Source organism: Rhinopithecus roxellana, chromosome 10, assembly GCF_007565055.1.
Source record: "Rhinopithecus roxellana isolate Shanxi Qingling chromosome 10, ASM756505v1, whole genome shotgun sequence".
NCBI classification, from domain to species: domain Eukaryota; kingdom Metazoa; phylum Chordata; class Mammalia; order Primates; family Cercopithecidae; genus Rhinopithecus; species Rhinopithecus roxellana.
This window is the reverse complement of record NC_044558.1, coordinates 124,781,127-124,792,828: the sequence shown is the minus strand read 5'-3', so window position 1 is coordinate 124,792,828 and position 11,702 is coordinate 124,781,127. Positions and strand designations below refer to the sequence as shown.

General features: G+C 34.1%; 1 pseudogene; it reads left to right on the top strand.

The window, feature by feature from the left end:
- The first annotated feature begins 4,310 nt into the window (after positions 1-4,310).
- LOC104681181 lies at positions 4,311-5,707 on the top strand (annotated as a pseudogene).
- Positions 5,708-11,702: the final 5,995 nt, after the last annotated feature.

Genomic DNA, 11,702 nt, shown 5'->3' with positions numbered 1-11,702 from the left:
TCGAGAGATAGAGCTAAATTGTACAGGGCTTGTGGTCAATGACATTTTGTTAGGATATGGTCAAAATTAAGAATATATGCTAAATATAAAGGGAAGTCACTAAAGGGTTTAAAGACAGGTCTTGAAATAATTCAATAAAGGTATGGAGGATATGATTTCTGTTGTTTGGAGGATGGATTTGGAGATGAGAAAGAGTAAGACTGAAAGCTGAGTAGTGTATTGTAGATATTAAGGGAGCGTGAATTACCGTGATGAGTCATTCACTACAGGCTATCGCTCAGGCATGCATATATATATATATATTCCTTTAATTTTGAATATTTAATATGAAGCACTTATTCAAAACTAGAACGGCATAGGAAAAGTAAGTTAATCCTTTTTATAATAGCATTAGTGGTAGCTAGACCATGATTTATCAAAAGCAGCACAGGATTAATGTTGCTTCCTCAGAGTCCACAGTCATCTCTCTTCAGCCTGGGCTCTGGTATCTTTGAGTACACGAGCTCAATATACATCTAATTTTTACCTTTGCTTCTCTGATTTCAAAGGTTTATTTGCATGCCTAATTTTTGATATTAAATTATTTTCCTGATTGATGACTAAATCAGAGATAACAGCAGGTGATAAGTTTTGAACATATTTTATATATTTTTATTATATGTAAAAATAAACAGTTAATTTTTAATTATAATAGATTTATGGGATGAGAAAAAAGAGAGAAAAGGAAGATAGCTAACATATTTGCTTTAGCAATCTAATAGATGAATTATTTATGTAACAAAGTGAAGTTGACTTGTGGAAATAGGCTTGACAAAAGTAGAGGAGAAAATAGTTAAACATCCATTTTTTTTTTTTTAAAGATATTCAACCTAAGGTGTAAAATAAGTGATTGAACAACCAGGCATTTAAGAAGACAAGATAACATGAGTGAATATGCCAGAAAGCATAAAAATAGAATTAGCTTTACAGGAACCCCAGACTATAAATCAACTATGTTTATTGTGTTCAACAAAACAAAATTCAAGCTTGATAATGTTAGCAGAAAATAGGAAAGTATAAAATCGACATAGTTAATTTAAGAAAAGAAAAATTCTACACCTGAAAAAAAAAAAAGCTAAACTTAACAATTAATGGTAGCATTAAATAAAGGTCAAAGTAAAGAGAGAATTAAAATGTTTGCAAATAAGTGGAAAAAAAATGGAAACTCCAAGGAGAAAGAATATGTGACAGATAATAGAAGGTATAGTATATTTAGAAAAAATTTCAAAAGAATAGGAAAAAGAGAAAAGTGTAGAAACAGTAGCTAAAGGAATGTTTAAATAATTATCCAAAAATAATAAAAAACACCAATCCACTGTTTTTAGAGCACTGTATTAACTTTTTAAAATTTATACTTGAATAGCAAACGTAAAAAAAAAAAACAGAAAAAATATAAATGCATCCAGAAAAAAAAGATAACATTGAAATGGTAAAGGACTGATACCTGATTTCTTAACAGCTACAATAGATTCATTAGACCCTGTAAAGATATGTTTAAGATACTGAATAAATGAACTGCCAACTTAGAATATTATACTGAGCAAAACTTACTCTTAAAAAATAAAAGGGAATGGGGGTGTTTTTCACACAAATAACTATATTTACTGTCAGCAAGGCAATAAGATAATATATAATATAAAATATTTAAATATATTTGAACATATTATATAGGGAACATATAATACATAAACATATTTCATGTTATGTATATGTGTGTAAAACTTTTATGTTTTTATTAAGAAATGATGGGGATTATGATTGGGACCTTGAATAAAGATGAGGGCCTCCTTTGTCAGGGTTAATACTGGGACCAGCAATTGTATAATGATAAAATGTATTATGAGTCAGCTTCCCAAATGGGAATCTTGAGAAAATGATTTTCATGATAAATGGCTAAAAAAAAGAATAGACAAAAATATCAAATATGTTAGCAACAAAAATATCAAAGATATTAGCAACAAAAAAAATTGGTGTGTATGGAAAAGTGAACTAAATTAAAAGGGAAATGTTCATCTTTTCAAGAAAAAACAGAGTGTTTGCCAAATAGAGCATTTGCTGGGTTATATCATATAGAACAAAATTTAAAGGACTGAAATTACATAGATCATGTTCACTGGCCGCATTAAATTTACACTACAGATTAATAAGTAAAAGACAAATGGAAACACCTTAAATATTTGGAAATTAAGAATATAAGCTAAATAATTCATGGGCTAAAATAAATGAAAATGAAAATATTTTGAACTAAATTTAATAACAATGTGATACATAAAAGAGTTTGTGAAACACAATTGAAGATGTGCTTATAAGGAAATCTATAGCCTTCAATATATTAGAAAATGTTTTAATAATTTTAAAATTAAATTTGTAAGCATCTTTTAAGAGTTAGAAATAGAACTGCATTCTAAGCAAAAATAAATACGATGGATGGAAGTAGTAAACAGAAGATAATATATTAATAAATATGAAAAATCTAATAAATAAAATTAATAGTTTATTTATTTAAAGACTATTAAACCTGACACATTCCTCTCAAGACTGATCAAAACTAAAAGAGAGATATAAGAAAAGAATGAGGATTATATAATATCACAGATAGAAAAGGAAGTATTAATACATATATTATAGATATTAAACGGATAATAAGAGAGTTTTATGACTGTTTATTAAAAGAATTTAAAATTTTAGATAACACATCCACTTTTCTGGGCAAAAACATTTAAAGAAGACATCTGAATTGTTAGAACAAAATATAAAATATAATGAATGAATAATGTATAATCTTCTGTTGATGTAAACTGTAGACCTGCTTGATTTACCAGTGAATTCTTCCAAACTTTTAGTGAATAATTCATACCAAAGTAGCATAAACTCTTATACAGAGTTTATGAAAAAGAAGAAACACTTTCAAACTAATTTTATGAGTCCAGGATAATCTTGATACCAAAACCTGACAAAGACATTAAGAAAAAGAAAATGATCAGGGTAATCTCTCAGATGACTACAATATTAGCATAGCAACTTAGTGACATATTTTAAAAAGCTAATATATTGTGACAAAGTTGAATTTATTCCAGGAATGCAAGGTTGGCTTAACAGTTTAAAAATAGAATAATTAGCCATATTAGTAATAAGTATTTATAGCAAAGTAATTATAATGTAAAACCTCATTAATCTGATTAATTATTTCTATAAAAATTCTATAACAAATATTTTACTGTTTGCCAGTTATCAGTTTTATATATGCCAATTATCACTTTTAATATTTTACTGATGGTCTTACTTTATAAGTCAACAATAAATGACCAAACGGTTATTCGATTAGATAGGTAGATAGATAAATGATACAAGAAATTGAAGAAGAAAACAAAAATAAAACTGTATTTTAGGGAAGAACATACCAAAAGACACATATTTATTTTAAAGTAAGGCAACAATTCAAAACTAGCACAAAAAATGTGAACTATCCAACAGTCTTTATATAATATCACTTCATCATTTGTAAATGAGTAATGTTAGGTCTCATATTATAGAAGAAAATATATTCCATATGGATTAGATATTTAACAGTTTAAAAAAGTTATTATAACTGTTAAGAAGAAAATGTAATTAGATACCATTTTGAGAAGATTATTCATGTAAAGTGATGATTTCTGACTTATTTATGATGATTAAAAGAGAAAACAGTCTAAATACCCCAAAGGACTAAATGTAATATTTTCATACAATACCTTTTGAGATGCAGAACACATTTTTGAAATGTATTAAACACCAAGTGAAGATATTATAAATGAAATGCAGAAATGTATGTGTACATATAATATACATATCATATATGTGTACATAGCTTTAAGGATATCTATCAGTATGGTTTTTTTTTTTTTTTTTTTTTTTTTTTTTTTTTGAGACAGAGTCTGGCTCTGTCGCCCAGGCTGGAGTGCAGTGGCCGGATCTCAGCTCACTGCAAGCTCCGCCTCCCGGGTTCACGCCATTCTCCTGCCTCAGCCTCCCGAGTATCTGGGACTACAGGCACCTGCCACCATGCCCGGCTAGTTTTTTGTATTTTTTAGTAGAGACGGGGTTTCACCACGTTAGCCAGGATGGTCTCGATCTCCTGACCTCGTGATCCGCCCTTCTCAGCCTCCCAAAGTGCTGGAATTACAGGCTTGAACCACCACGCCTGGCCTATCAGTATGTTTTTAGTGATTATCATCAACTGCTCTATTTTACTTTTTATTATTTCCTTTAAAAATGTCTGGGGCCAAGGCAAGATGGGTCAAAGTCAGAGTGGTGGTCATGGTCCTGGAGGTCAAGAAGGATGACAAACAAGAAAAGGAAATATGAACCTCCTGTACCAACTATAGTGGAAAAAAGAAGAAAACAAGAGACCAGATGCTGCCAGCAAACTGCCATGGTGACGATTCACACTCAGTGCCGGTTAAAATTACTGAAGTTAGAAAGAAGTAAAGACTGTCTTCTCATAGAGGAAGAATTCATTATAAATCAGGAACAAATAAAACCATTAGAAGAAAAGTAAGAGGAGGAAAGATCAAAAGTGGATGAAATGAGGGGGACCCTGTTGTCAGTAGGAACGTTGGAAGAGATCATCCATGACAATCATGACATCGTATCCATATCTGTGGGCTCAGAACACTACATTCTTTCATTTGTTGACAAGGATCTGCTGGACCTGGCTTGGTCCTGCTCAACCACAACGTGCATGCCATGATGGGGTGCTGATGGATGACACAGATCCCCTGGTCACAGTGATGGAGGTGGAAAAGGCCCCCTGGGAGACCTATGGCAATGCTGGAGGGTTGGACAACCAAATTCAAAAAATTAAGGAATCTGGAATCTGTGGAGCTTCCTCTCACCTATTCTGAATACTATGAAGAGATGGGTATAAAGCCTCCTCAAGGGGGTCATTCTCTATGGTCCGCTGGGCACAGGTAAAACTTTGTTAGTCAAAGCAGCAGCTAACCAAACCTCAGCCACTTTCTTGAGAGTGATTGGCTCTGACCTTATTCAGAAGTACCTAGGTGATGGGCTCAAACCCATACTGGAATTGTTTCCAGTTGCTGAAGAACAGGCATCATTCATCATGTTTATTGATGAAATAGATGCCATTGGTTCAAAAAGATATAACTCAAATTCTGGTGGTGAGAGAGAAATTCAGTGAACAATGTTGAAACTGTTGAACCAGTTGGATGGATTTGATTCTAGAGGAGATGTGAAAGCTATTATGGCCACAAACCACATAGAAACTTTGGATCCAGCATTCATCAGACCAGACCTCACTGACAGGAAGATCAAGGTCCCTCTGCCCCATGAAAAGAATGAGAAGAACATCATTCAGATTCACACAAGCAGGATGAGGGTGGTCAATGATGTAACCCTGCACTACTTGAGCATGGCTAAAGATGACCTCTTTGGTGCTGACATCAAGGTAATCTGTACAAAAACTGGTCTGACGGCCTTAAGAGAGCTTAGAATAAAAGGAACAAATGAAGACTTCAAAAAATCTAAAGAAAGTGTTCTTTATAAGAAACAGGAAGGGGATCTATTTCTAGTGAACCACAGCTGCCATCAGGAAAATTGTTGGGGGAATTCCCATCTCCCGAAAGGGATGAGGTTGGGGAAGTTGCCCAGGAGAATCTGTTACCACTGACTTTTATTAGCAAAACATCGTGTGTGTCTTTTGGAGTAAGATGTGTAAGTACCCATTGGGCGTCTTTGTCTGTTCGTCACTGTGCAGCACTCTGCTTCCCAAAAAAGCATGCTCCTTCACACACAAAATCTGCATTTTCTAGCTATTCTTTAATGAATTTGTAGTACTTTTCTGTACCATTAAAGCATAATTTAAGTAATGTTTTTATGTATTTTTTTTTTTTTTTTTTTTTTGAGACGGAGTCTCGCTCTGTCGCCCAGGCTGGAGTGCAGTGGCCGGATCTCAGCTCACTGCAAGCTCCGCCTCCCGGGTTTACTCCATTCTCCTGCCTCAGACTCCCGAGTAGCTGGGACTACAGGCGCCCGCCATCTCGCCCGGCTAGTTTTTTGTATTTTTTAGTAGAGACGGGGTTTCACCATGTTAGCCAGGATGGTCTCGATCTCCTGACCTCGTGATCCGCCCGTCTCGGCCTCCCAAAGTGCTGGGATTACAGGCTTGTAATTACAGGCTGGGATTAAAATCCATCTATTTAAAAAGATTTGCAAGAAAACACCACTGCCTCTAATATACTTCCTCACCACAGCCTACTCTCAGGACACAATACACTTCAACCTTTAGTCTTTACTGTTTATATTGATTGATGTATATATAAGTAACACAACTATATATATAATTTTTAATTCTGGATTCTTTGAAATATCACCATTATACAATGGTAACATTTTTGAAATCAATACAGAATCTAACAATTATATATCTCTATATGAGCATGTACATAGTTCACTTCTCAAATCTCAATATGAAAAATGTCATTATTATGTACAATAAATATTTAAGATTTACATAATTAAGACTATTATCTATTATTTAGACATAAAATATCTGTCAAATATATACTTTACATGCTTAGTTTTTCCCGAAGATAAAAATATACTTTAAATTTTTCTGTGTCATTTCTACATACCTCTTATTAAATGTTTTCAAATGTGCTGACAAAATTACAGAATCTTAATATTCCCCAGCATATCAAGTAATCTATCACTTTCCTTTGATTTTTTTCATTCCCTTCCTTCTTGTCCCTCACCCTACCTTATTACCTCATGCTTCTCTTACACCTGGAGTATTCAATCATTCTGTTTCAATTCCAAGAGGGTCACTCATAGGCTTTTAAAAAAGGTATTATGTCTGAAATTACTTTTATGTTAACCTCATATTTTGATAGCTTGTTTATAAAAATTTATATTGAAATTGTTTACTGTCAATGTTCCTTTGTTATCTAGTTTACAAGTTTGAGAAAGCTGACATTGTCTTAGTCTGTTTTGTGCTTTTATAATGGAATACTACAGACTGGGTAATTTAGAAAGAACAGAAATTACTTTCTCATCGTTCAGGAGACTGGGGAGTCTAAGATCAAGGTGCCAGTATCTGAAGTCTGGTAAGGTCTAAGTCTCCGCTTTCACGATAGTACCCTGAACAATGCATCCTCTGGAATGGGAGACACTTTCTTCTTCACATGACAGAAGAGCAGAAGAGTGAGAACCTACTCCCCTAACCCTTTGTATAGCAGCAGTAATCCATTCACAAGGGCAGAGCCCCCACGACTTAAACACCTCCCATTAGGCCTCACTTCCCAATACTATTGCATTAGGGATTGAGTTTCCAACACATACATTTTGAAGGACACATTCAGACTACAGCAGCTATAATTCAGATTCTTACCCCTTTAATCCTCTTACGCATGGCCTGCTTTTTCTTTGTAAGAGGAGGGTGAAAGTTTCATCATTCTCTATATTTGATTCCTCTGTTTTCAGTACAATGCCTCACTCTTGTCATTCATTGCCCCGGTGTCAAGTATCCTATAATAAATTTATTCAGAAAAACAAATGTCTCTTCTCTTGTTTGAGTACCCAGTGAGTAATCGCCTGGCTTCCTAGGATAAGGAGGGAAAAATTTGATTGTAATGGACACGTTTTTAATCCTGTTCCTCATACCTACTGAGGGAAACATGAGATTAGGGAAATCTAATCTCATCATACCCTCCTTCTGCTAGGGTTCTCTATATGACTTAGACAAAGTGGAATTCTATAGTCTGTTCTCTAGATTCCTAAGTATGAAGTAGCAGTTGTGGCATGATTACAACATGCATTATGGGTACCTGCCTGATTTCATAACTCCACAGCCACTTCAGAAGTAATCTCTTTAGAGTTTCTGCTCTGCATTGCTCTTTTCATCTTTCAGGAGAGCCAGTCCAGAAGTTAATCTACCAGGTCTTTTTTTTTTTTTTCTTTTTTTTCTTTTTTCTTGAGAGGGAGTCTTGCTCTGTCACCCAGGCTGGAGTGCAGTGGCCTAATCTCAGCTCACTGCAACCTCCGCTTCCCGGGTTCACGCCATTCTCCTGCCTCAGCCTCCCGAGTAGCTGGGACTACAGGCGCCCGCCACCTCGCCCGGCTAATTTTTTGTCTTTTTAGTAGAGACGGGGTTTCATCGTGTTAGCCAGGATGGTCTCGATCTCCTGACCTCGTGATCCGCCCGTCTCGGCCTCCCAAAGTGCTGGGATTACAGGCTTGAGCCACCGTGCCCGGCTTTACCAGCTCTTTCAACAGTGTAAAAAAACTAATTTCCTATATTAAATCCTTTCTTGCTTAAAATGCCTCATTCTGTAAATGGAACCCTACTTGATCCCCTTACTCATTTATGTTCCAGAAAGTCTGGTGTTTTCAACTCTTAAACTCTTTTAGAGATCAGTGGTTTAAATCTGCATGGCTCCTGTTGGTGCCTAACTCTTGTCTGTTCTTCAGTTTCACCTATTTTTGCTTTTTTCTTTTCTTTCAATCTTCTAAAAATTTTCTGGTATTAGTTATCTCCTAACTTCTCCCCATTTTTTCTATTCTTTGGGTTTATAACCTTTTTTAATTTGTTAAATATTTTCTGAGGGGGATAGGGGAGCTTGAGGACAAATTAGAAATATACTTTTTTATCTAGTCTACAATTTTTAATAATGTTTATTTATAAATTGATTAGATAAGAAATCAAACAATTAATGGGAGAGGACCAAAACAAGGAAGTTTGCTTTATATATATGAATTTTGTGCTGAATTCTTGTGTTTCCTATGGCATTGCATTATAGCAAAACAAAAAACTCAATAGTCAAAGAGCAGGAAACATGAAAAAGAGTTCTTAACAGATATAGGAAGTGGTGACAAGTAGAGTCTAAGTAGAAACAGTCCAACCTGGCACAGGAAGGGCTAAAATATACAGTACTTCTAACATTTAATTTTAGTTATCTTGTTTCGCCATTTTTCTATGCCATATCTTTTCATGACAATTTAAGGAATGAAGAAGAAAGCATTTATGAGTGGGATGAATTGGAGTAGAGATGAGTTGCCATATAAGGAATTAAAAAGGGAGCAAACATTTTGAGTCAATAAAGACAGGAGGGACATTTATGCTTACTCCTCTCCAGTTCATCATATATTAAGGAAACTAAGAAATATTGGGAAAGGAACAGGCTTGCCTAAGTAGTTGGAATGATGATTTAAACGATTTTGTTTGTGTAACTTTAAAATTTCCAATGACCCTCACATTGTTAAAACTAGTATCTTTCAACGAAGTGACAAATTTAATTCTGGCATAAATTTCTATATCTGGGAAAGAGACTTTGGAGACTATACTACCCAGCTATCTTACATTTTGGAAAGATGTATATTTAAACCACCCAAGATTGTGGATCTCTATTCTTAACAATTAGATATGTGACAACCTCCTTCAAGAGTTATTTATCGTTCTGACAGTCAAGAAGTCTATTTTAAGACTTTTTTTCTAGTATGAGAAAATAATGTTATGTGATAAAAAGAGTTGTGGGCCCTTGTACTCAACGACACTGGATTCAAATTTCATCTACTTAGTGCCCAAGGCCATTTGTAAAGTTTGCTGAACTTCCCTTAGTCTCACCACACATCAATAAATTGACAGCAATGTCACCTACCTTGCATATATGTTGTGAGACATAATTTATGTTAAGGATATATTTCAGAGTGTGGTATACAGCAAGATTCAATCAATGGTTCTTTTTACTGTTATTTAAAATGTAATTAAAAGTACCTAAGTTAAGTGGATCATTGGATATTAAAGGCTGTAATCCTTATATGTCCATAGCCAACAAAGTGAGTGAAGGAGTGAAAAGTATCTAGAGAAGGGAATTCTATATATTGTGAAAGTACATTGAACTGAAACAGAAAAGACGTGAACTCCAGCCCCATTTTATGCCGTAAAACCAATTTTGTGCCCCTCTACAGACAAGTTACCTCTCTGGGTAGCAGCTCTCTAGCCAGAGTAACAAGGAAACACAACCAGACAAAAACAGACAGGAGATTTGGGTTACAAGATCATTAAGGTCGCTCCTTGTTCTAAGACATGAATTTTACTTATTTTTAAATGCTGACATCATACCAAAGAAAGCAAGGCTTTAGAGATAGCAGTAGAAGGTTCTGGGACCTCTTTCTTACACAAAGAGCAGTCAAGTATCTTTTTAGAAAAGATGACTCTAGGAACATAAATGCCTGAGTAAGTGTATTGAATTTTCCTTCACTCCACTTTCAAATAACAGTGGTCCCACTTTAACAGTTGTATAGGTGTTTTTAAACAATTCATCTCTATCTCCTTTTAATTAAACATGCACTCTCTCTAGTCTCCCAACTTGTAAAAATGTAGTTTGCAATTTGACAGGATGATATTATAGTATTGAGCAATATGTGAATTGGTTTAAAAGTAACCAGAGTTGAAGCATACATCAATCACCACAAGTGCAAACGCAGGTCACTAAATCTGTCAATTTCAATCAGCTCTGTAATTAAATACATCACCAATATGGATTTTGTGTAAGAATGTCACTTGTTCTTCAGATGTCTGCTATGAGGACAAATCACACTTCAGTGTCTCTGCACAGGCATTCTAAATATAATATTTTTAAAAGCAAAGCATCTTCATCTATCTTTCTATGATTTGTTAAATAAAAATGCATTTACTAATGTGTAGTCTAAAAGCTATGTTTTTAAATATATATTTAAACTGCTTTCCATTTCATTAAAGTGTTGCAATATCTTAGTTGGCATTTTAAACTTATCTTTCACACCTTTAGTGGCATTTGTTATGAAATAAATAGATAATGAATAATAATCACCTTTTAAAAGACTGAACAATTTGTAATTATGGAAAATTTGTAAGTAGAGAGTCTTTATTAAATGTTCAAAAAGCAGAAAATGCTTTTGGTTATGAAGAAATAAATTATTCATTTCTATTTCAGCATGAGAACAAAACTATTTCACATTTAGAAAAATCTTTTTTTAATAGCCATAAAGTGTCATCTTCTTCTATTACACTTAGCACTACATGGGAAAAGACTGCAACAAAGCCGTATTACCAAATATATATTGTCTGCCATTTGATTTAATCTTCAAACAAGCTCCAGGAAGCAGGTCCCTGGACAGTTAATCTTTAGTTTTGTAGCCCATGCACATTTTCAATAAGGTTACTGGGGAATTAGGCCCAGTAGGGAGAGGAAAAGCATATTGTCGCATTCCACAGGCAGCTGTTGTGAGCTCTGTTAGCAAATTACAACTTCTCTAATTATGAAATACTTTATTAGAAGAATCTCTATCATTACATCTGTGCTTGTCAAATAAAGTCATTGTAAATCTTTGGCATAGAGAGTCAACCATTTTTAAATTAATTTTTTATTTATAATTGACACATAATAATAGTACATATTTATGGGGTACAACGTGAGGTTTCAGTGCATGTATACATAGTAAAATGATCAAACCAGGGTAATTACCACATCCACCACTTTAAAGATTTATCATTTTTTAGTGGTGACAATATTAAAAATCTTCTCTTCTAGCTGCCTTGAAATACACACTACATTGTTATTAGCTATAGTCACCCTACTGTATAATAGAACATCAAAATGTATTCTTTCTATAAAAATAGGCAGGAG